The following is a 27,066-nucleotide window of genomic DNA, read 5'->3' as shown; positions in this document are numbered from 1 at the left end:
CCAGCAAGCCAAAGTTTCAAAATAAGGAACAGAGAGAAGTCACTTGGGGCTAAGTCTGATGAATATGGTGGATGAGGATCCAATTCAGAACCCAATTCGTGCATTTTCGTCATTGTTATCAGTGATGTGTGGGATGGTGCATTATACTGGTGAAACAGCAGTTTTTTGTGTGCCAACCCTGGTCTTTTTTCAGCAAACTTCAGTTTCAGACGATCCAACAGTGAAGCATAATAGATCCATTTATGATTCTGCCTTTTTCGTCAAGCACTCTATGAGGATTATGCCTTGGGAATCTCAAAAAACAGTGGCCATCACCCTACTGGCTCACAAAATGGTCGTTGCCTTCTTCGATGCACTTTCACCAGTCATTATCCTTTCTTTTGACTGATGTTTTGACTCCGGTGCGTAATGATGGATCCAGGTGTCATCAATAAAAAATCTTGCGGATTGCGATTAAACATCACCAGACATCGTGTTGAAATGTTGTGCCGGATGCGCTTTTGGTCGATTGTGAGCAACTGCGGTACCCAACTCGCACACAGCTTCTTCATTGGCAGTTCTCCGTGCAGGATATTATGCCCTCACTCAGCTGAGAAGACGCAAACGAATTATAGTGTCAACAATCTCACGAATTCCTTGTCGGCGGTGTTGCATTACCATATGGATTTTGTTGGTGGTTTCCTCTACTGTGTCCTTAACTGGAGAGCGCTTCGCATTCGGTGCCTGTCCGACCACGTTTAAATTCATTAATCCAAAAGTAAATGATCTTAAGTGATGGTGCAGAGTCCGCCTGAACTTGTTCCAACTGTTTTGATTTGCGCGGCAGTGCAGTCTTACAAAAGAAAATGTTTAGTAATAACACGAAAATGGGTTGTCTCCATTTTCAGTCGCTGAACTGTGCGCTGTACCTTGCTGAAATTCTTTTTATGGTCCTTGAAATAACCAAGCTTACCAACTACGAAGGCGCAACAGGAATGTCCCATTCTTTCATGGATATTTAACAGACTTATGTAACCCCTTTCGTATACATCATGAAGGCGACAAAGTTATCTGCTGATACTGCGCAACTTATGTATCACTGAATACTGTAGCGGAAAACAGAAGCTCAAATATATCCAATAAATATTTGAAAACGTTGGCTGAAACTGCTACTCGGATATTTGTGTGTGTATGTATGAGTGTGTATATACTCATCATCTCCTAAGACGCTGGATCAATTTTAAGCAAATTTGATACAGATATCAGTTACTATCTGCAAAAATACTGGGGGAGTAAAACCACCGATCTCCCATGGGGTGGGGGTGGGGATGAATGATAGGGTTACGAACAGAGAAATGTGGGAGGAAGGAAAGGACAGAGAGAGGGGGTGAGGGGATGGACAGACGCAGAGGGGAGAGGAGATGGACTTAGATAGTGGGGAGGAAGAGTGGTGGACACTATCAAAATATCACATTGTGCGTTCGGTGGAACCAAAATGGCATTCGTCTTCATGAATTTCAACCAAGAAATGAAACCATAAAAGCTGCTGCGTATACTGAACACAGGGTTGCCATATCTTGCTAGGACCTCTTCGGGACACTCTGAGATGGGGCTGCAGAAATGAAGTGAAAGATTTATTTAATGTAATTCATTTTTATTTAGAATACAATTACATGGAACTCGTTGCGGAAGAAGTAGATGGTACACCATATTTTTCGGAAGATTTCACCTTTTCCAGTAACTCTATTTTCGTTTTTACGTATTTATAAAACTCCATGCATGTTAGATTGTAGTTAAACTGGCATTATAAGGTTGATCCCATAGTCGCTGGCAGCAGTCGATTTATTTCATTAGACAACACTGGTCCGACGTCAGTGAAAATACTGTTTCCACAGTGGCGTCGTGCGCGGGAATAGAAAAAAATACTCGCGTAACTTCAGCAGTCGGCATTTGCGTACAGTATTTTCGGTTCCTTAAGAAAGTAAATCCACCTTTCTTCCATGGAGGGTTTAGACTTCCATTCTTCCGAGTCTCGCTTAGTTTCTCAAAAGCTCTTTAGATACATATTTTCCTGAAAATAATTGTCGCCTGAAACCTTCACATCATTTTTAGTCAGGTATATAACAGTGTTTTCAATCATCACCCAATTTGAGGTTTCAAATAGCGTCACCCAAACAGATATTTGATATTTATTTAAAGAAATAGCCCATTTGTCTATGGTGTAGAAAGCAGTTGTGTCACTCTCAAATTTCGAAATCAGATTAATTATTTCTTGGTTAGGGTTCCCATTCTTTAATTTGTTGAAATTCATTTTCGTTTGCATGCCAATAAAATACGCAGTCTGCCTTTCATTCAGACTTCTTTGAGTGTAGATTAATGTATTTCTTATTTCAGTTATCGAGACTTTATTCTTCTCCACGCTTTTTATATTTTTTGCAAATAGATCCAAGTTTGAGTGCAGAAACATGAAGTAAATTTCACTGTTCGGACTGCTAGAAGAGAACTTAAATTATTTTACGTGGCCTATCATCGGCATCAAAAAATTGTTTCAATTAATCAAAACCTTAAGAATTCTCTCAACTGCGAGCATTAACGACAGACATCTTATTTTGAATGAAACATAAGAGTCTGGTGATTGACATCAATGTATAAACAGAACTCTTTCAGGTTCTCTGTGCTTGCCGCGTAAATTGAAAAAAAAAAAAAAATAAAGATTCCAGCAGCGCATGATATAGCATTGTGGAGAATATGGGCAGGGCATCCAAATTCTTCAACATTTGTTCCTAGTTCTTCTTTAATTTGGCGAAACATATTCCGCTGGTCGCGTCGATGAAGCCCTCCGAAGTTGGTACTGATATTGTCTCCACAAAATGCGATTAATTTATCTAATGGAATTTGCAGTTGTCTTAAAGCGTCTAAACAAAACTTTGCCATTGTCTACGATGTTTCGTTATTCAGCGAATCAAATTTCAACAGCTCTTCTGGATTCCGTCAATTTCAGTAAAGGAAACATCTTTTCAGCCTCGTATTTCGATTCGTCGGTACGTATGCCATAAAATGAACCTTTTTGCAATTGCTTTATGGATTCTGACACGGAGTGTGTTGCAAGAATACTTTTAACAATCGCTGCATCTTTGGCCCTGTAGACTGTTTTGCGGCGACTTAGGAGTCAGGATACATTGCGGCATTCAGTTTTACGGTTCAGTCAAGACAACTGAAGGATTGATGATGCTTGACAACCATATAAGCTGTTGTTATTCCTGCAGCAGCAACGAGCAATTCTTCCTGGATATTTTCTTTAGTTATGAATGTAGAAATAGCCTTTTACGTCGATGATACTGCGAATCTATTTGTATGAATCTTCGTAGAAATCTGATGTCTCACATCTGCCTGATCTCCATGAGTTCCTGAGACGAAACAGCTACAAATCTTACTCAACGCTTCCAGAACCGTACATCCTTTCTTGATAAAAGATCACTCTTTCGTGTAATAATCGAAAAGTGACATTTTCTCTTCCAATCCTTAGACCTTTTCGTAAGCTATGATAGGATAAATTTGTTAGATGTAAACAATCAAGAACAACACTTCAGTCACCAAAGTACACGTCACTGTACACTTCACGCCCCGTATGGAAGCAGTAGCACTTCAAACATAACTAACTTGCCTCGTTGTTCGTATTACACTTAGAAAGATTCGTCTGAGCAGATCGCTATTCAGATGGGAACTGCCCGATTCTTTCTCGTTGGGCTTCTCAAATAGTTCCAGCCCCATGCCACGGAGAAGTCTGGTATTTTCTCGAATGATGGCGCTAGATCTAATCTGAAACGCCGATTGAGGATACGCAATATGCAACACCATCTATGAGGCGGCCAAGATTAACTTGTTGACATAAATAAAACTGAGGCAGCACTTACTTATGTCAACAAGTTTATGTTGACAAGGTCGTCTTATAGATGGCGTTGCATGTTGCTTAGTCTATATCGACGATGCAAGCTCCTTCTGGATCTAGAGCCATCATTTCGAGAAAATACCAGACATCTCCAGTTGCACGCGGTTGGAACTACATAATCGGGCAGTTCCCATTTGAATAGCGATCTGATGAGACGATTATTTCTAAACGTAATACGAACAACGAGAGCAATTCAGTAATGTTTGAAGTGTTTACTGTGGGTATATTGGGTGTGAAGTGTATAGTGACGTGTATTCGCTGACTAAAGTGTTATTGTCGACTGTTTACCGTCTAATAAACATATTGTAGCATACGAAAATGACTAAGGATGCACAAAAGAAGCGTCACTTTTCGGATGATTACACGAAAAAGTGGTCTTTTGTCAAGAAAGGACGTACGGATCACGAAACGTTGTGGGAGATTTGTAACTGTTTCATCTCAGGAATTAACGGAGGAAGGCAGATGTGAGGCGTCACATTTCTGTGAAGAATTATACAAACAGATTCGCGGTAACATCGGTATCAAAGCCTGTTTCTACATTAATGATTAATGAAGGTACACAGAAAGAACTGCTCATTGCTGAACTAACTGCAGAACTGACAACAGCTTGTAAAATTGTAAAGCTTCACCAGTTCTTCAGTTCTGTTAGCTGCAAGGTAAAACTAAATGCCGCACTGTATCCTGACTCCAAATCTGGCACAAAGCAGTCTACAGACAGAACTAAAGCTACAGACATTGCTAAAAAATATTCTCGCACCACACTCCGTGTCCGTATGCATAGAGCAAGAAGTTTTATTTTACGGCGTGAGCACCGATGCATCGAGCCAAAAGGCTGAAAAGATGTTTCCTTTAGATTTTCATTACTTTACTGAAACTGACGAAATCCAGCAGAAGCTGCTGAAGTTTGATTCAGTGAATAACGAAACATCGGAGACAATTGCAAAGCTGTGTCTAGACACTTTAACACAACTGCAAATTCCATTAGATAAATTAATCGCTTTTTGTGGTGACAATACCAGTACCAACTTCGGAGGGCTTCATACCGACGCGGCCAGCGGAATATGTTTCACCAAATTAAAGAAGAACTAGGAACAAATGGACAAGGGATTGGATGCCGTGCCCATATTCTCCATGATACTATATCAAGGGCTGCTGGACATTGACATTGAAATAATAGTCATGAAAATATTTAATTATTTTTCAATGTACAAACTAACGACTGAGAAGCTGAAAGAGTTCTGCTTACATGTTGATGTCAATCATCAGAGTCTTCTATCTCTCTCAAAAACCAGATGGCTGTCATTAATGTCCGCAGGCGAGAGAATTCTCAAGCTTCCGATTCGATTAAATAATTTATTGGCACTGAAACAACTATTTGATGGTGACGGCAGGCCACCTAAAAAATTTCTCATTTTTTGAGTAGTCTGATCAGTGAAACGTACTTCATGTTTCCGCAGTCAAACTTGGCTCTGTTTGAAATAAAATAAAATAAAAGGCATGGAGAAGAATAAAGTCTGGATAATTTAAATAAGAAATATAGTAATCGACACTCAAAGCTGTTTCAGTCAAAGGAAGACTGCCAATTTTACTGGCATACAAACGAAGATAAATTTAAACAAATTATGAATGAGAACCCAAAGCAAGAAATAATTAATTTGATTTCGAAATCTGAGGAAAAGACGCGTTTCTATACTATAGGACTTGAATGCTTAGAGAAAGGGGCTATTTCTTTTAATAAATATCAGGTAATTGACTGGATGACACTGCCTGACACCCCAGATTGGGTGATGATTGTAAACACTGTTATATACCTGATTAAAATGGTGTGAAGATTTCAGGTGACAATTGTTTTCAAGAATATTTGGATATGTATCTGAAGGGCTTTATAGAAACTAAGCGTGACTCGGAAGAATGAAAACCTAAACAATCAGCGAAAGAAAGATGGCGTTACTTTCTTAAGGAAACTGAAAATGCTGAACAGATATGTCAGCTGCTAAAGCTATGAGAGTATTTGTTTTCTTTTCCCGCGCACAATGCCACTGTGGAAAGAGTACTTTCGCTGATGTCGGCCCAGTGGGCTGATGAAAGATATCGACTGCTGCTAGGGAATGTGGAATCAATCTTACAGTGCCAGGTTAACTACAAGCTAACCTGTATGTTGCTTTATAAATATGTAAAAGGGAAAAAAGACTTGCTCGAAGAATATGGCGTGACAAACTACTTCTGCCGCAACAATTTCCATGTAACAGTGCTCTAAACAGTAAGCAATTGTATTAAATAAATTTTTTAGTTCATTTCTACACCCCTATCTCAGACTATCCCGACGAGATCCCAGCTAGATACGGCAACCCTACTCTTGAGGAAATAGAATATGTATTTTTTTCGGAAACTTTGAAATACTGGAGTGACACAGTCACTCTTGACCTGTTGGGTTTGAGTTGAAATCAGCCTGTTTGTTAATGCGAGTAATGCCGAATTGCACCACAGTTGGAATCAAAGTAATCTGTCTGGGTAAGTCAATTCAAAGGCCGGTGGATGGCAACGGCATACCACCTCTAATAAGACCATACTTAGTACAGTTCTGTGGTGCTTGAACCATCCTACGGGTTGATGACATCATCACCTTTTATCCCTTTATGGTAGCAAAACATCTAACTACATCGGTAAAATTCCGAAGAATATTAAACGCCAGTATAGCCCCACCACTAGATCTGATACTGGGATAGAAACAGCTCAGACAGACAACGACTCGCACGGCTGGATACCACAGTATGACGTAATCGCCGAGAGTGTTCTCGCGAATGAGTCCGGCAATCACGGCGGCCGAGTGCTCTGTCTCAGGTGACGTCACACAACGGTTGCTGTCCGACTGCGATCCGCAAGCTGCGTTGACCTTGACCCTAGCGCGAAAACAAAGGCGGAATGCGACCACCAGAAGCGGTACCATCATCAAGAACGAACGTTATGCCTTTTTGGACGACACATTCGTCCGTAATTTAGTAGACCGTTTACAAATGATTCAGAACCTAAAGCTATGGTGGTTGTTTACATTTCCGATTTTTATACATGTATGGGACCTTTTACCCCAGTACTGTTCCATTTGCTTATGACATGCACGATAAACGATTATTGGCACTCCCTTGCACAAGCCTCTGCTTGTGTGATTCTAGCACCGCGATTATTTCGTGAGATGTACACAGTGGTGACCATAAGTTCCCGGTCTAAGGTAATAATAAATTAAAAATCAAAGCCCTATGTGTTTTAACTGTTAATTCACTCAAAATCCGACGCGATATGTTCTAATCTATTCTTACTCACAGAGATGACTTATTTACTGGATATTTTGATTTTTCAGTCACAGCTACCTGCATATACAGGGTGACACAGAAAAACGGGAACATTTCCACAATCCAATAAAACTAGAAGTGATGAAGGGAAGAAATTGCGTTCATAGTAATTGAAACCTTACAACTTTGCCATTTATAAAACATCGATGGCATTTATCGTATTTTAAAAATGATGTCCTCCTATAGTATAGGACCTATACGAATACATTCGTGAAATCTGCTGTTGAGATTCCTCATTGACCGCTGCAACGTCTCAGCTGGGATATTGTGAATTGCATCCCGAATTCTCTGTTTTAACTCATAGGGTTCTTGGTCGAGTCGTATAGACTCTGCTCTCGAGGTAGCCACACAAGAAAAAATTACAAACGGACAAATCTGGCGATCTTGGGAGCCAGGGAATGTTACCGAATCGTGATATCGCACGGTTGCCAAGCAATTCTTGCACATATGCCATTGATTGGCGTGCAGTGTGTGATGTCGCTCCGTCCTGTTGAAACCAGCCTTGAACGTTTGGAAAGCTGTTCAGTGCAGGTGTAACGAAAGCTCGTAACATCTCTAAGTAGCGATCGGCATTGACAGTTATTGTTTTTCCCTGTTCATTTGCGAAAAAATACGGTACGATAATCCCATTGAAGAAACACCACACCATGATGTCACATTACTTGCGTGTAAAGGGCGCTCATGAACGTCATTAGGATTTGTGTTTGTCCATTAATGGTCCTTCTGTTTATTCACATTACGTGTGAGATGAAAACGTGCCTCATCTGAGATCCTCAACTTGTTTAGAAATTCATCGTCATTGTTTGTTTTTGTTATCATTTGTTGACATAATCCTAATCGTATCCGATAACTGTTGTCCTTCAATTTTAGCACCATCTGTTGTTTGTTCGCATGAAATTTTAAATCAAGATGAAAAATTCTACGAACACTCTCTGGGGACATTCCAACTACTGCTGCTTGCTTACGAATTGAAGGCCGTGGGCTCCGTAAGACAGACTCGCGTACAACTTCAATGTTCGCTGGAGAACGCACATTTCTTGGTCGTCCTGTTGGTTTCTTCTTGAGGGCAGATCCAGTCTCTTCAGTTATTAATCCAACATTATATCACGTGTTTCGACGGGACAGCATCATAGCATCCTTAATTATGAAAAGGTCGAAACTTCCCCTGCGCCGCTGCCAAACTATCATTGTTTTTATAAAACATTTTATGGCTAACGCACGCTGTTGTCCGTTCCACTGATCCATGGTTACTGAAATGGCGGACTGTTTACTCGCTAATTGTCACGAACCCGCAGTGCTGCCACATGCCCACGGCTGCCACTACTCATTTCAAACATTCCCGTTATTCTGTGTCGCCCTGTACGTCTACAGCTATTATCCGCAAGTCACTATACGGTGTGTGACGGGAGGCACTTCGGGTACAACTATCATTTGCCTGTATCCCTGTTCCATTAGCGAATAGTGCGTGGGAAAAAATGTCTGTCGCTAAGCTTCCTACTTTCTTGTCGTGGTCATTTCTCGAGTCATACGTGAGAGTAAGTGGAAGTTTACGCGACTCTTTATGGGACGAACGTTCTAGGAATTTCAACAGTAAATCTGTTCGTGTGATAAGCTCTCTGTTCCTAATGTACACTATGTAATCAAAACTATCCGCACACCCTCAAAAACATATTTTTTCGTACTAGGTGCATTGTACTGCCACCTACTGCTAGGCACTCCATATCAGCCACCTCAGTTGTCATTAGACACCGTGAGAGAGCACAATGGGGCGCTCCACGGAACTCACGGCTTCGAATGTGGTCACGCGATTGCGTGTCACTTGTGTCATACGTCTGTACGCTAGATTTCCGCACTCCGAAGCATCCCTGGGTACACTGTTTCCGATGTAATAGTGAAGTGGAAACGTGAAGGGACACGTACAGCACAAAAGCGTACAGGCCGACCTCATCTGTTGACTGACAGAGTTCGCCGACAGTTGAAGAGGGTCGTTATGTGTAACAGACAGACATCTATCCAGATCATCACACAGGAATTCCAAACTGCTTCAGGATCCACTGCAAGTACTATGAAAATTAGGCGGGAAGTGATAAAACTGGGATTTCATGGTCGAGCGGCTGTTCATAAGCCACACATCACGCCGGTAAATGCCAAACGACGCCTCGCTTGGTGCAAGGAGCGTAAACATTGGACGATTAAACAGTGGAAAAACGTTGCGTGGAGTGACAAATCGCGGTACACAATGTGGCGATCCAATGGCAGGGTGTGGGTATGGTGAATGCCCGGTGAATTTCATCTGCCAGCGTGTGTAGTGCCAACAGTAAAATTCGGAGGCGGTGGTGTTATGGTGTGGTCGTGTTTTTCATGGAGGGGGTTTGCACCCGCTGTTGTTTTGCGTGGCACTATCACAGCACAGGCCTACATTGACGTTTTGAGCACCTTCTTGCTTTCCACTGTTGAAGAGCAATTCGGGAATGGCGATTGCATCTTTCAACACGATCGATCACCTGTTCTTAATGCACGGCCTCTGGCGGAGTGGTCTGACCAGTCCACTACATCCCTGTAGTGGACTGGCCTGCACAGAATCCTGACCTGAATCCTAAAGAACACCTTTGGGGTGTTTTGGAACACCGACTTCAAGCCAGGCCTCACCGACAGTGCAGCAGTCCGTGAAGAATAGGCTGCCATTCCCAAAGAAACCTTCCAGCACCTGATTGAACGTATGACTACGAGAGTGGAAGCTGTCATCAAGGCTGAGGGTAATCCAACACCATATTGAATTCCATCATTATCGATAGAGGGCGCCACGAACTTCTAGGTCATTTACAGCCAGGTGTCAGCATGCTTTTGATCACATAGTGTATTAAACACTTTAGGAGACAATCTGAATACCCCTCTTAGATTGTTTGTAAATGATGCTGCCATTTGCCGTATAATACAGTGACCAGAAGATCAAAACCAATTGTAAAACGACTTAGACACGAGATTTGTTCGGTGAGAAAGGTGGCAACTAACTATGAATGATTACTTACGGAATCCGTTTATATTTCGACTGCATGACTAATGAAACATATCTAAAGGCTGTCAATTCAACTAAATACCTGGGGATTGAAATTATGAGCAACTTAAATTGGAACGATCACATAGGCAATGTTGTGGCGAATGCAAAACAAAGACTGCTTTTTTATTGGTAGAACACTTAGTAGATGCAACAGATCTACTAAAAAGACTGCCTATGCTACGCCTGGATTTTATGACCCCAAATTGTCACATTATGGTGGTAGCAATGGACTGCCATCTAGCAGACTGCAACATAGAACATTATTTCTCTTGTGGTGTAGTCGCCATGTTACTACAAGCAAACAACAGCGCAGCTTGTCAAAAGTTTGAACCTTCCTCTGTCCATTCACATGCGTAATGTGTTTCTAACTTTTGTAGTTTGTCTGTAATAAACAACTGAGAACAGTTTTTTCTTTCTGAATCACCAGGTATTTTATATAAAAAACTTGTACCGGTTATCTGGGAAGTAAGGAATAATTTGAAGTTTGCGCCTTTTTGTCATATGACGGTTGCCAGCCGTGGTTTTTTCATGTTTGTTATCCTTCCCATTAGTAGCTTGATAGCTGTTGTGCGGTGAGTGGTGTTGTGTGTGTCAAATGTGTGTGAAACCCTATGGGACTTAACTGCTAAGGTCATCAGTCCCTAAGCTTACACACTACTTAATCTAAATTATCCTAAGCACAAATACACACACCCATGCCCGAGGGAGGGCTCGAACCTCCGCCGGGACTAGCCGCACAGTCCATGACTGCAGCGCCTTAAACCGCTGGGCTAATCCCGAGCGGCAGTGTTATTGTTTGACGTTTATTTTCGTCATGGAGCAGATGACAACTGAGTAACGTATCCATGTGATAAAAAGTTAATACAAAATCAGTGAAAGTCCCACGGCAATTGTTCGTGAATTGCGTGTGACACTCGGACACAATGCTGCTCCAACCGAATCATAAGTCGGAATTTATTCCGGAAGATTAGACCGTGGTGTTGTTTCAAACGTTAAGAAAACAGGACGACCGCGTTCTGTTCAGACAAAAGAAAATATTGCTGTCGTATGCGAAAGTGTGACCTTAAACCCCAGAAAATCGGTTCGCCGACGAGCTCAACAACTGAATTCATCACCAAGTTCACTGCATGAAATCCGTTCTAAAGATCTGAAAATGCTTGCGCACGAGATTCAACTTGCACAGGAGTTGAAGCCTGTAGATCATGGAAAGGGACATCGATTTGCTCAATCGGTTTGGCTGGACAAGTGGAGAACGAGAATACAAAAAGAATAATTTCCTCACATGAGGCGCACTTCGATCTGAGTAGGTACGTCAGTAAGCAGGACTCCAGAATTTCGGCTAGCGAAACTCCGAGAGTAGCTGTGAAAGATGAGATGCGTCCACAATGCACGACTGTGTACTGCGGGTCTGAGCAGGAGGAATGGTCGGCCCGTACTTTTTTGAAAATGATGAGGGAGCTGCCGTCACGGTGAACGGCGACCGTTAGCGAAACATGCTTTCTGATTGGTTTTTCCCTCTTACTGATGAAAATGAAGATTTTTTGTTACACCAAGATAGTGCAACACATCACGAGACGATTGCTCTGCTGAATGAAAAGTTTCCTTAAAAAAATTATCTCTTTGCGTGGCAACCAGGAATGGACAACCAGATCATGCGATCTTAGGCCTTGTGACTTTTTTGTGCGGATTTGTGAAATCAAAAGTATTCGTGAACAAAACACAAACAATACACCAATTAAAGGATGAAATTAAAAGGACTATTAACGGCATACCACCAGATGCTTGTGAATACATCATCGAGAACTTCAATGAACGCGTTGCTCGTTGCCGCGCGGCCTTGGGTGGTCATATGGAGGTAAGTTTTCATGCATAAATTGGAGAAATTACTTAATGGGTTTGTAAAAAAGTTACATTTTCAATAAATTTCGTATGTTCTATAGCACTTTAATTTTCGTCCCTACTTCTAGGACACCCTCTATTTTCTTAACTGAACTGTTTATCGTTCACATTTCACACCCGTACAAGGAATCGCTCCAGACAAATACCTTCAGTTCAGATTTCCTACTACGCAATTCAATATAGCCTTCTATTTATCTTTATATTTGATGTTACAAATCATCAGAAAATGTAATTCGTCCAGAAAAGAAGTGATTTACAAAGCATTTGGAAGAGCGATTCTTGAGTGTCATTCATCTGTCTGGAACCCTTACCGTCTTGACTTAATAGAAGACACGGAGAAAAAAGCATCGAAGAGCGGCACATTTCGTCACGTGGCCTTTTAGCAAGTGCGAGAGAGTTACGGAAATGCTCAATACACTCCAGTGGCAGACACGAAAACAGCGGAGCTATTTATCTACACCTGCATCTACATCTACGTGATCACTCTGCAATACACACATGAGTGCCTGATAGAGGGTTCTTCGAACCACCTCCAGACTATTTCCCCACCGCTCCAGTCCGATAGCGTGTGGGAAAAATGAACTTTTAAATCTTTCCGTACGAGCTCTGATTTCTCTTATTTTATTACGATGATCATTTCTCCCCATGTATTGTGGCAACAATAAAATATTCTCACATTCAGAGGAGAAAGATGGTGATAGAAATTTCATGAAAACCTCTCGCCCCAACGAAAAAGCCTTTGTTTTAATGATTCCCATCCCAGTTCGCTTATCAGACCCGTGGCACTCTCAGCTCTACTTCGCTATAATACAAAATTCTTGGTCAATCTCTAAGGATCCCATACATAAAAGGGACTCATTGAAATTGAATATGGTCTGCGCTTTTTCTGTTCACAGAATTTATGGACCTTTCTCTTTTGCGGGGGAAACCGTGCTAGGAATGTCATACATGGACATGCTGCAAAATTGGTTGTTTCCTCAACTTCACGAAGATTCCAACGACTTCATTTTTATACATGACGACACCCCGGCTTGTTTTCGTCTTAAAGCGGCGTTATCTTGACAATACCATCCAACAACGTTGGATTGTAAGAAGTGGGCAACAAGACCTGATCTCATACCTTGCAATTGTGTCTGGAGAGGTGGGAGGAGGGGTACATAAAAGACAGTCTTTGTCCCACCTATGGCAGCGTCATACACTTCAAGAACTGAGAAACTGCATTGTTTTAACAGGGACCTGTTGATTTGTGCGTGGAATGAAATGGACTACCGTTTCGATGTTTCTCTAGCAACGCATTGTGTTCATGTTGAGTGTATGGTGCGAACACAAAACTTTCAACCTTTTTCTATCCAGTGACATGCGCCATGTTTTCTATCTTTCATAGTTTAAAATAAACAACTGAAACCTGTTCTCTGTTTTTGAATCACGCTGTATGCTGCTACAGAAGAACGCTGTAGATTGGTAGATAGGATAACTAATGAGGAAGTGATGAATCGAACTGGGTAGAAGAAATTTGTGGCACGTCGTGCAGGCTTTTTGTTTCAACTACTGTCGCAAATAGCATGGTAGGTTCAACGACCTAGTGTTTTCTCTAAATAATTATCTCTTATTCGTTTTTGTTTGCCAGTAGATAATATATTTGCCTTAACATTCGTTTTAGGCTGTACATAGCACATTTTACCTTAAGATTTAAAATAAGAATGTTATGGACGATGCAACGTCCTTGTACAGTGCGAGTGAGTTTATGATACTAAACTCTGTATGCTGATTCCCTGTATTTTTTTTTAAAAGGAAGTCAATAGCAATTTTTACATAGCTTTGTTACTTAAGCCAATTTTTCTTCTGAACTGTCTGTTCTCGGATCTGAAGTTGGCTGTTAAACTGTCGAAACTGCTCATCACTTTGTAAAAAAAAAAAAAAAAAAAAATGTTAAATGCAATGGAGACATATAGAAAATACTGAAATTTTTAAAAAGTTCAAAAAGTTTACAAATTACAAATATCGTATTAGCCTTTTCTATATCCGATTTGCGAGGACGATCATTCTCTGAGAAAATTGTGGCTGATGTATCTTCGATTTTGGCAGGCAACTCGTCTTCGATTCCAAAGGGATTTCAGTAACCTAAAATGAAGAAAAAAAAAAAAAAAACATGTGCATGCCACACGTATTCCGCTAACCTTGTAGCCGCTTCCTGCGTGTAGTACACACCTGATACATTAAAGGGAACCATACAATTCTGCACCCGATAGCGGACGTCGAGAAATTCGCATCCGATACATTCGCACAGTCGTCAGTTCCTCTGATTTAGATCTTCCACTCGGCTCCAAACCAGAGGACCGTGATCGACGCTGGGTGCGTCGCTACAAATAGTCAACTTAGCCTACACCCCACGTGTAATGCTAGTAGTCTTATCCGAAACAGGCATCTGAAAACAAGAAAAAAGGATTGACTCAGAGCCCAAGCGACAGGCGCTATTCGTGAAGACATGTGCACCCAGTGCGCTCAACAGCCGCCGGCAGAACCTCTTCTACGTCACGGACGAGACCCACTGGTAACATACCGGGTGCACACTGGCATTCTTTCCCGTCGTGCATGCTATTACCCTGAGGGACTCCTTTACCTGCCTATCGTTGGAGCTCCCAATAACTAGCAAACCCATCCTCTGCGAAATGGACAGGAAAATCGGCCACTGGCCCGACACGAGAGGCAGCCCGTGCTGGCTGAGAAATATTATCACCACTGGGGAGCACCTCGTACCTGTTCCTAAGGCATAAGGAGTCAACCGTGCAGCCCATTCCCTCTTTCGCCTTCCGCCCATTGACACGTGAGCCCACCACTGTCCGCCATTCACTATCGAGCGAAGACGAACTGGTCAGCTGTTTCATATCAGAAGATACAGTGACAAAATCGTCACCAGGGGATTACAACAGTGCTGAGGGTGTCGCAGGTCTTGTCACTGGTGCCCTGATGCGCCGTTGGCTCCAGCATTAGCCAGAAGCCTGTCGATCGTGGCCAACGCAACCTCCAGCTGTTTATGGACAGCAGCCAATTCCCTTTGTGTCCGCTCACAAGTAGCACAGTCCCTATCCGTATTGTACTGTATACAAGAAACGAAATAGGGTGTCAAAAATACAAACAAAGCGCTGAGGAATAACCGAGTACAAATAGACCTCTCCAAAAGAGAAAATTACCCAACTCAGGCGCTACTGAGATTGGAGTGTAGGCAAAATATAAACGAGAGAATAAACTGATACTAGAATCTGTTGTGCAGAGTTCTCAGTACAGCTTAAGATCGATATATCCACCAGCTCTTAAAACAAAAATAAATTCCTCTACTGAAAATAGTTGTACCATCAGTTACATTTTACTAGAAACTATGCTTACACGAAAGCTACTGCAGGAAGTAAAGACGCTAACTCTAAAGAGCTGATCGAAACTATGCGCTGTGAAATAACACGTGATTTAAAAGGAGTGACGTGACGTTGCTCTTCGGACGACGGATCACCTCGCATATATATACACCAGGATTTACACTAATACAGATTAAGAGTTAGTTAGTAAAAACTGGGATACACAGTAAAGTACCCAAGTAAAATCACTGCCTCGCGGAAATATGTGAGAAACAAACCAAACTAAATTACTGTGTATCAGACAACTGCTACGGCTACAGGCATCCTTTTTGTTTTACGTCGACATCAATTGGTCTGACAAACTCTGAAACCCAGAAGGGGTTACTTAACGGTTCAACTCATTTATTTTAACCGCTTGGATTAAACCGGAATAACTCCACGCGAACGTGGCCACTTATCTCACAGGCTTTATCTTATGAGTTAAACACGGAGTGGAAAACCAGGAAGTCCGTAACCCAGTTGATAAGCAGCGTTGCTCAGATTATCGGCGGTTTCGTAAGCCGCAACGCGATATTTTATCAGGTAAGAAACTGTGATTTCGGAATTTAAAAAAAGACATGGTGTCCGATGCACCTAGCTCCAATACACGGAAGTTTTAATATTTGCTCAGTGTGATTGAAGTCGATGTAAACAGGCGCCAGAGCCGTGAGATTTAAGTAACTAAAAATTGGTCAATACTTCTTGCTGTCACTACTGAGTGCCTCTATTTCTTTCTTTGATCAATTGAATGCCTAATCAAATAGGCATGATTATAAGACCCTAGCATATTTTAAGTTAACTAGGGACTACAACATTTCGGCGCCTTCTGAACATACGTCACACTTCTAAAAATTTTAGAACTATGGAAGGATGAAACTTCCTGGCAGATTAAAACTGTGTGCCCGACCGAGACTCGAACTCGGGTCCCGAGTTCGAGTCTCGGTCGGGCACACAGTTTTAATCTGCCAGGAAGTTTCATATCAGCGCACACTCCGCTGCAGAGTGAAAATCTCATTATGGAAGGATGAGATTGTATGCATGTATAGCACATCCTTAATGACATTTTTTGACAAAATGGACGACTCTCTTTTTATTACTCAGTTGTAGTTTGAACATTATATGATATTTTGAATGAAATGCCAGCACTTTTCTTTTTACTTCCAAACCCATGACCGGTTTCAGCCCCCACGGCTAGTACATGTGAAGTTTGCGGAGAGAACTTAGAAAGCCTTTATATTATCCAAGAACTCCTGCCGTATACCACTAGATAATGCCCTTGGGCGCCGAACCTGGTTGTGATGTTTAAAACAAAACAAAACTGCAACTGGTGCTGGAATTTTATTCAGAATTAATACTATACTTGCAGAACCTGCATCAACATGCTGAATATGCTGGACAAGAAATTAAATGTTTTAGTAGCGTTCCTAGCTGAAACATCATAATGTTAGCAAATTGGTTCTGCTTGGAAACCGACTAGCCTTTCATCAAAGCAGCGGTACGAAACGCTTGGTGCTGAAAACCTTGAACCCTGTCCTTGATGGTCCTAATTCTAAATGCGAGCCACTGTAAATACTGACACAGTACTAGAGATACCGATATGGATCTTTTAGCGCTTAATCAGAATGCGACATGTCGACCTTTACTTAACGCTGTCTCGATTGTTGCTACTGACTGAGAAGTGCTGAGCAAGTGTTTTCGGCTGCATGTATGATGTTGCAATACTGTATTGTCGAGATACGGGGGAGAGATTGCATAGCGGTGTAATTATCTCCTTATGAATAAATCCAAAACAGAATTTCTGACCTTCAGCAGGGATCGAGTCGGTACAAGATGGATAATACAGCTGCTAGTAATTGGAAGGCGATGCTGCAAAACACTCAGGGAACGTAAGTACCTTGGAGCAATGTTTGTGAGATCGCTTAAAAGTGTGAAATCTATGTGTGAATACTGAATATTTTGTTTCCCAGAACTTTCTCCTCGTGTAACGTGTACTTCAGGTATCGTGTTCAACTGCACAGCAATACTGTTAGTTGGCCCTGTGTTGCGTATGTGAACAGTGTCGTGAAACAAAGCTTTAAACTTAATGAAAAACAGAATTTGAAATACTGAAAATGAGTCTAATTAACTGCCAAAAGAAACTAACGTTGTGCTGCATGAAAACTATATACTAACTGAAACTCAATACCGAAGTACATTATGAAAGTTGCGTGATATGACGTGCAATGTTTCACTTGGAATAACCACAAAAATAAATTACTGCTCTACACAGAAAAATAAGTGTGTTAAGTTATCAACAGTGTTAACTGAAAATTAATCTGTTTGTTTAGCACATCATCTGACAATTCTGACTACATACTGTTTCCTCGTAAGGTTGATTCACCTCTCGCTCAACATGCTATTATGTGTCTGATGTATTGACGATATCGAAAGCAAATACAAATCAGCAGATGCAACAGATAAAAAATAATAATCTACTATTTCCTTTTCTTGTCAGAAACAACCTGTCGCTGCGTGTGCCGCAATGCGCAAAACTTTACTAAGAATTACGGACGTGGGTTTTACTTTTAAGAAAAGCCTTCTTGAAAAATTAAACTCTGATTACTGACAAAAAGGACTGTACAACATAAGAAGACTCTAACAACTGTTAAATACCCTCATTGCAGAAATTACAGACGTCTCAACCAATTGGGTAATTTGTGACATAGTGAAAACAAAGAGATCAACTTAACACTAATCATAAATATTCCTTCAATTAATAGTTCTGACGAACAAACATCTTATTCTTGCGCACAGATACATTACTTTTAAAAACTCTACCAAAAACTTCTACGTTAATACAAAGAATGAAACAGCTTTAGAAACATGTTTTCATTTCCAGAATAAAGTATTCCAGATAGTTTCTCCCAGCTTCACAAATAACAGATCTCATTCTCTGAAAAACTCAACAATCAAATAAGAATATCCCAGCGCCAAATACCTGACGACTAGCACGAGAACCACAGGTAAAACTAAACATACAGTCATGAATCTTATTCACTTTTCGCGAAGTGCGTTCATTCATCTTTGTCCCAGCACAGTAAAGGTGAATTATTTGCAATAGCAGACAACTTTCTAAAACCTTACACTCGTAGAAATCTAATCGAGAATTCATGTCAGCAATCGAACGCACTCCAATCAGCATACGACCATCATAGTCAAATCAACAATGTAATCTTCAATGTATCTGCAAATTTCTTTTGCATGGGATTTTCACACAACCATTAATGCTGTATCGATATGAGACCTGTCTCATTGCCACACACCGTAAGGTGTCATGCAGAGTGTAGGTATAGACGTACATATGTAAGCAACTCGTCCTCTTAAACAAACAACCGATTTTGAGGAGCATCAAACAACTTATGTTCACACGGTCGCTCAACTACGCCAAGAAAAAGTCTCGATTTTGATCCCAATGGACACTGAGGAGACAAAAGTCATATCACGTGGTACCTCCTTTTGCCCGGTGTAGTGAAACAGCTCGACGTGGTATGGGCTTAACAAGTTACTGAAAGTCCCCAGCAGAAATATTGAGCCGATGATTCTATAGCCTTCCATAATTGCGAAAGGGTTGCAAAAACTGTCCTCTCCATTATGTGCCATAAATGTCGGGCGATCTGGGTGGTCAAATCATTCTCCCGAACTGTCCAGAATGTTCTTCAAACCAATCGCGAACAGCTGTGATCTGCCGATAAGGCCCAGTGTTATCCATAAAAATCCCATCATTGTTTGGGAACATGAAGTCCATGATGGATACAAATATTCTTCAAGTAGCCGAACATAACCATTTCCAGTCACTGATCGGTTCAGTTGGACCAGAGGACCAAGTCTGTTTCATGTAAACACATCCCACACCATTATGGAACAACCACCAGCTGGCACATGGCTTCGTAGAGTCTGCGCCACAGTCGAACACTACCATTAGTTGTTGCTAACTAAAATCGGGACTCATCTGAGTAGGTCACGGTTTTCCAGTCGTCTAGCGTCCACCAATATCGCCATGTGCCCAAGAGGGACGCTGCATTCGGTGTCGTGCTGTTAGCAAAGACACTCGCATCAGTCGTCTGCTGCCATAGCCCATTAACGGCACAATTCGCCAAACTGTCCTAATGGGTTATGTTCGTCGAACGTCTCACATTGATTTCTGCGGTTACTTGACGCAGTGTTGCTTATCTGTTAACACTAACAACTCTACGCAAATGCCGCTGCTCTCGATCGTTAAGTGAAGGATGTAGGTGGTGAGAGGTAATGCCTGAAATTTGGTATTCTCGGCACGCTCTTGACACTGTGGATCTCGGAATATGGAATTCGCTAACAAATGGTTCAAATGGCTCTGAGCACTATGGGACTTAACATCTGTGGTCATCAGTCCCCTAGAACTTAGAACTACTTAAACCTAACTAACCTAAGGACATCACACACATCCATGCCCGAGGCAGGATTCGAACCTGCGACCGTAGCAGTCGCGCGGCTCCGGACTGAGCGCCTAGAACCGCTAGACCACCGCGGCCGGCAATTCGTTAACAATTTTCGAAATGGAGTGTTCCATGCGTGTAGCTCCAACCACCATTCGATGCTCAAAGTCTGTTACTTCCCGTCGTGAGGCCATAATCACGTCGGAAATCGTTTTACATGAATACCAGAGTACAAACGACTACAACACCAATGCACTGCCCTTTTGTATATTGTGTACGCAGTACTACCGCCGTCTGTATGAGTGCATACCGCTATCCCATGACTTTTGTCAGGCCATTGTAAGTAGACTACAGGGCAGTGCGATGGTGCTTTACCTGCGTATCCTATCAAGTCCTCGGAGTCTCGTTATTCCATGTCTGGGAGAAATAGCTTAAAACTGTTTTCTATGATCGTGTAAATGACATACATTAATATCGTTATGTGGCCCTCTCCACCTTTATTGGCACTGTAAACGATGTGGTGGCCAGGCTCAGTTTTACATTCATATGTTTTGCACAAGTAGGGACCTCATACTCTTATCTCCAAACATAAACTTAGCAACGCAATCTCAGTGAATGGCACAATAATCGATGAACACAACAAAGGACTGACACAGTGTAGGATAGCGAAAAGAGCGGTGTACTCGAAAATGTTTTCAATAAAACAACATCGACGAAAGGCTCAATTGATGAACCAATCACAGCACCAATCCTGATGTTAAGTGATAGATATTCGAGTCCAGACTTCTTAAGAAACAGTTACACATAGATGTTGGGTGGTTACTAACGCTCCCGGACTCAGCAATGGTGTTCGTTTCCACGCTCGACCGGGACTGGGACTCTTTCGAAGATGTTTGCATGTCATCATTCGAGGGCTGACTTTCACATAGATGTTACATGGCTACTTTCCGGTCGCAGATTGACTATTTTGGGTTAGGTCTCACTATTTCGGAGACATTCATTTGAAATACTACTAGACTGAATTTATTCCTTGGAAGTACGACAGCGAGCCAGAACCCACTCACGCTCTAAATGATCAAACTGCTCCTCAGTTTGGAGACGTTTGCTACTCAGGACGCGCTATAACTACTCACAAAATTGGATTCGTGAAATAGGTCGTGTTGTAGGAATTTAGAAAACTTTATGAAACTTCAGGCATCAGCGTTGAGATAACTCTACTTAACAGGTGCAAAGCCCGGCCGGGTAGACGCACTGTCTAACGCACTGCTTCCCGAGAGGGAAGGCATGCCGCCTGGCTGCTTAGTGTCGAGGTCCAGTGTGCTGGCCAGCCTGTGGATGGTTTTTCAGGCGGTTTTCCATCTACAATACTTGCCATTAAAATTGCTACACCAAGAAGAAATGCAGATGATAAACGGGTATTTATTGGACAAATATATTATACTAGAACTGACATGTGATTACATTTTCACGCAATTTGGGTGCATAGATCCTGAGAAATCAGTACCCAGAACAACCACCTCTGGCCGTAATAACGGCCTTGATACGCCTGGGCATTGAGTCAAACAGAGCTTGGATGGCGTGTACAGGTACAGCTGCCCATGCAGCTTCAGCACGACACCGCAGTTCAAGAGTAGTGACTGGCGTATTGTGACGAGCCAGTTGCTCGGCCACCATTGACCAGACGTTTTTAATTGGTGAGAGATATGGAGAATGTGCTGGCCAGGGCAGCAGTCGAACATTTTCTGTATCCAGAAAGGCCCGTACAGGACCTGCAACATGCAGTCGTGCATTATCCTGCTGAAATGTAGGTTTTCGCAGGGATCGAATGAAGGGTAGAGCCACGGGTCGTAACACATCTGAAATGTAACGTCCACTATTCAAAGTGCCGTCAGTGCGAACAAGAGGCGACCGAGACGTGTAACCAATGGCACCCCATACCATCACGCCGAGTGATACGGCAGTATGGCGATGACGAATACACGCTTCCAATGTGCGTTCACCGCGATTTAGCCAAACACGGATGCGACCATCATGATGCTGTAAACAGATCCTGGATTCATCCGAAAAAATGACGTTTTGCCATGCGTGCACCCAGGTTCGTCGTTGAGTACACCATTGCAGGCGCTCCTGTCTGTGATGTAGCGCCAAGGGTAACCGCAGCCATGGTCTCCGAGCTGATAGTCCATGCTGCTGCAAACGTCGTCGAACTGTTCGTGCAGATGGTTATTGTCTTGCTAACGTCCCCATCTGTTGACTCAGGGTTGGAGACGTGGTTGCACGATCCGTTACAGCCATGCGGATAAGATGCCTGTCATCTCGACTGCTAGTGATACGAGGCCGTTGGGATCCAGCACGGCGTTCCGTATTACCCTCCTGAACCCACCGATTCCAGATTCTGCTAACAGTCATTGGATCTCGAGCAACGCGAGCAGCAATGTCGCGATACGATAAACCGCAATCGCGATAGACTACAATCCGACCTTTATCAAAGTCGGAAACGTGATGGTACGCATTTCTCCTCCTTACACGAGGCATCACAACAACGTTTCACCAGGCAACGCCGGTCAAGTGCTGTTTGTGTATGAGAAATCGGTTGGAAACTTTCCTCATATCAGCACGTTGTAGGTGTCGCCACAGGCGCCAACCTCGTGTGAATGCTCTGAAAAGCTAATCATTGGCATATCACAGCATCTTCTTCCTGTCGGTTAAATTTCGTGTCTCTAGCACGTCATCTTCGTGGTGTAGCAATTTTAATGCCCCGTAGTGTACTTCGTCGAATGTAGTCTTAAGTCTGGTTCCCCTTATTCCGCCTCAGTTACACTGTACCGGCGGCTGCAGCGCAAACACCGTTTCGACGTACGTGTACACGATAATTATTCTTCCGCGCAAACATTTAGGGTTACACTCGTCCGGTATGAGACGTCCCGAGGGGTGTCCGCTGGGGGCCGAACCGCACAATAACCCTGGGTTCGGTGTGGGTCGGCGGTGGGGTGGGTGGACTGCTGTGGCCTGTTGTGGCCTTGTTCACCACTGAGGAATCCGGCGGGACGAAGCCTCTCTGTCGTTTCCAGGTGCTCGGCTTAATAAATACATACATAAAGGTGCAAGCGCCGTTTAAAATTACTGTAAATTATGATAAAATGTTAATTATTGACTTAATAAAATAATGAAGTTCGTCAAATTGTGCATAAAAATCAGCTCAACAAAAGTGTAAAGGAAAAGGTTGAAATCTAACATGCACAGAAGCACAGAGGCAGAATCTGCAATGGAAAATGTGACTGCTTCTGAAATGTACTGTTAATTGTTTTGTACGCTTCACAGAAGTTGAACTACGTTGCTGAAAAGTCGGAATTCCAGTCTTTATAACGAATGGTGTCACTAATTCCGTAAATACCTACTAGCTGCTACGGTACCCTGGAATAAAAGTTTAATTATTCGTATCTTTCGACCAGTAACACTCTCATGAAAACGACATACGTCTGAAGAATCAGCACTTTAAATTTAATAACTTGAACAATGAATCTAAATGGAATTCAGCCTAGATAACATTTCGAAATATATACGTACATACCATACGCAAATTACATAAGGACTGTATCCAGATAGGATGAAGATCAGGAAAAGAAAAAAGAGGTTTTTACCAGGTGTTGAAGTCGCAACACATAGGGTAATTTCAACCTGATATGTCTCAACAGACCAAGAGGAAGATGGAGGTCTGGAACCCATAGGGACATACTGAAAAGAGCATTTTGTTCGCTGAATATTGCTGAGCACCCTAGTTTTGAATCGGTACACTTCAAGAAGAATGGAACACCCTGATACAGCTACATCTGGAGAACATAATGTAGCACTCACTGTGGTTTGAAAACTGTAGTCCTTTTACTTTTGGCCTCACGCAACGTAGTGGACTGAGGGCAGTGTATCAACCTGAAATTATATTTTGCCTATGATTGCTAGGAAAGGAGTTTTTCCACTCGTTTCTACAATTCTACGAAAGATTTTCTTTTGATGCCCTTGTTTTCACACATTTTCTTCGTCTCTAAGTGCTTATGAGGATCGTAGCAGCTTCCACTTGATACGTAGTCTTTATCCTCTGCTGTCTTGTCAGGAAACTGATGGATCAGATCCCGCAACACTCATAACACTCGCCATTAAGCGTTGCAGCAGTCGTTCCTTGAGTGTAAACGAGTGCAACGCCCGTAAGAACGACGCAAATTTAAACCAGCACAGCGCGGTATCTGTTGTTCAATGCCGTTCTGACAATACAGACAGCGGGCGCCAGAGGACGCATTGGTCCAGTTTACCGCATAACTGTGTAGTTCGAATTACAAGGGCGCCAACCATTCTTTAATCCACATTTCTCTGAATAAAACTCTTCTCTTTGCAGTAAAATTGCAGACATAATTTTACCATTTCGTCTTTCAGCTCACCTGTGTGACTGGATTGAAGAGTTTCCAGCAAAGAGAACAGCATCCCATTCTGATAGGAGAGAAGTCTTCAGTCGTAAAAATAACTTCGGGCCTCCCCCAGTAGTGTGTTGCAAGACCATTACTTTTCACAATGACCTAGCAGATAACGTCGGAATTTCCATGAGGCTTTTCGCGAATAATGCTGTTGCATACAGAAAAGTCATGACACTTACAAAACGTAGTGAAGTGCAGGAAGACCTGCAGAGGGTCGACGTTTAGTGCAGGGGGGTGGCAGTTGACTCTCAACGTAAACAAATGTAACGTATTGCGAAAGACTCATTATTGTTTGATTCCACAATTGCAGAACAATCACTGGAAGCAGTTATTTCCGTGACATATCTAGAAGTATGCGTACGGAGTAGAATTGCACTCTACCAAAGCTGTGGTTGGGTAGTTTTGGTGCACTACATAAATACACTAGTAAGTGGCAGGATTATTGGTAGTATTCCTACAATTGGTGTGGAAAGAAACATAAATGAATGTGTAAGAGGAAAAACGGGAGCGAACGACTTCTATTTGTTTTTTGTTTGTTTGGTTGTTTGTTTTGCACATAATTAGAACCGCACGTCAATATAAATTTTGCATTTTGTAGGTAATAAGAAGGAACATTAATACTTTGTATTCAAGATTTTAATAATAAAAATTAGTTGATCACATAACTTCTGCGCTTTTATCTACATCTACATCTACATCTACATCTACAAAGATACTCAGCATGCCACAGTAAGGTGCATGGCGGAGGGTGCCCTGTACCACTACTTGTCATTTCCCCTCCTGTTCCACTTGCAAATAGAGCGAGGGAAAACGACTGTCTGTGGGCCTCCGTATGAGCCCTGATTTCTCGTATCTTGCGTTCATGGTCCTCACGCACGATGTATGTTGCAGAATCGTTCGATAGTCAACTTCAAATGCCGGTTCTCTAAATTTTCCCAATACTGTTTCCCGAAAAGAACGCGGCATTCCCTCACACGGATTCCCATTTGAGTTCCCGAAGCATTCCGAAACACGTTTCGTTCGAACCTTTCTTACTTACTTACCCGTGGCTTGGGCCTTAGTGACCATATGCCTGCTCCAGACTCTCTCCTCCATCGTTCCCGGTTGCGAGCCTCCTGCCACCACTCGCCTGCTCCTAGTCCCATGTCCTCGGTGTCCTTGTCAATATTGCTCTTCCATCTTGTCCGCTATCGTCCTCGGTACCTCCTTCCAACTACAGCTCCCAAAACATCCTTGCTAAATGTCTAGACCAGGTCAACCTTCTTCTTCTTATTCTTTTTATAATACCAGGCTGAGATTTCGAATTCTCCATTCCCCTGTTTGTGAATCTATCACAGGACCATTTTCGGAGGATTTCTCGTTCGAACACAAGTAGTTTCTCTTCGTCTGTTCTCCTAAAGGTGAGGCTTTCACAACCGTACCTAATCACTGGCATAATCATACTTTGGTACAGCCTGATCTAAAACTTCTTGCCAGGGATCTTTTCTTCAGCACATCCTGAAGGCTAAAGTATGCTCTGTTCCCTACAACAATTCTTGCATTTATTTCAATTTCACAGTGGTTCTGATCACTTCAGAGACTACCAAGGTATTTGAAAGTGTTTGACCTTTTGAATCGGAGACTGTCCACTGTCGATGACTTGCTCAGGACCATGTATTTTATCTTATCTTCACTGTCTTGCAGGCCTGCCCTACTGGCAACCTTGCGGTACGAGTCTGCCATTCTTCTGAGCTCTTCTCTACTACCACTGATTAGGATTATATCATCCACATATGCCAGTCAAGTCATTGACATGTTGTCTAGGGGTATTCCAATGGGTCAGTTTTCATAAATTCCCGGTCTATTTTTTCTAGCACAAGGTTGAATAATATAGGGGAGAGGTTGTATCCCTGTCTGAGGCCGGTTCGACCTTCGAACTGTTCTGATAGACCGGTACTGGTCTGCACTTTAAAGAGTGTTTTTTCTAGACACATTGCCACCAAGCGGATTATTTTAGGTGGAAACTGAAATTCCTTTAGCACTCTGAGTATAGTACCACTGTGTACGCTGTCATACGCTTTTTCGAAGCCAATGAAGAGCATGTGCATGTCTGTATTATTCCCAGCATTTCTCAGCTGTTTGACTTAGGGTAAATAGGTGGTCCACCTGGTAGTCTCCTACAACTTCTTCAGGAAGTGGTAGTATCCTATTTAGGAGGCATTAAGATAGTGCTTTATAGCTGAGATTTAGCAGAGATATTCCCCTATAATTGTCACATACCAGGGGGTCATTCGTTTTCAGTAATGGGCAGATGACGGCCATTTTCCAGTCTTCTGGGAGACTTTCTTGCTCCCAAACCTTCCGTATGAGGCTTGTCAGGGTTCTTACAAGGTCAGGTCCTCCATTTTTTATGAGCTCTGCAACAATTTGGTCTTCCCCGGCCGCTTTGTTGTTTTTTAATTTTTTGAGTATTGGTGTAATTTCATATTCAGTGGGAGTAGTCACTTCTGTGTCCACAGTTTGTGGGGACTCAAGAGGAAGAAGTTCTGTGG

This window comes from Schistocerca serialis, chromosome 4 (assembly GCF_023864345.2).
Source record: "Schistocerca serialis cubense isolate TAMUIC-IGC-003099 chromosome 4, iqSchSeri2.2, whole genome shotgun sequence".
Taxonomy (NCBI): Eukaryota; Metazoa; Arthropoda; class Insecta; order Orthoptera; family Acrididae; genus Schistocerca; species Schistocerca serialis.
This window is presented reverse-complemented; position numbering follows the sequence as displayed.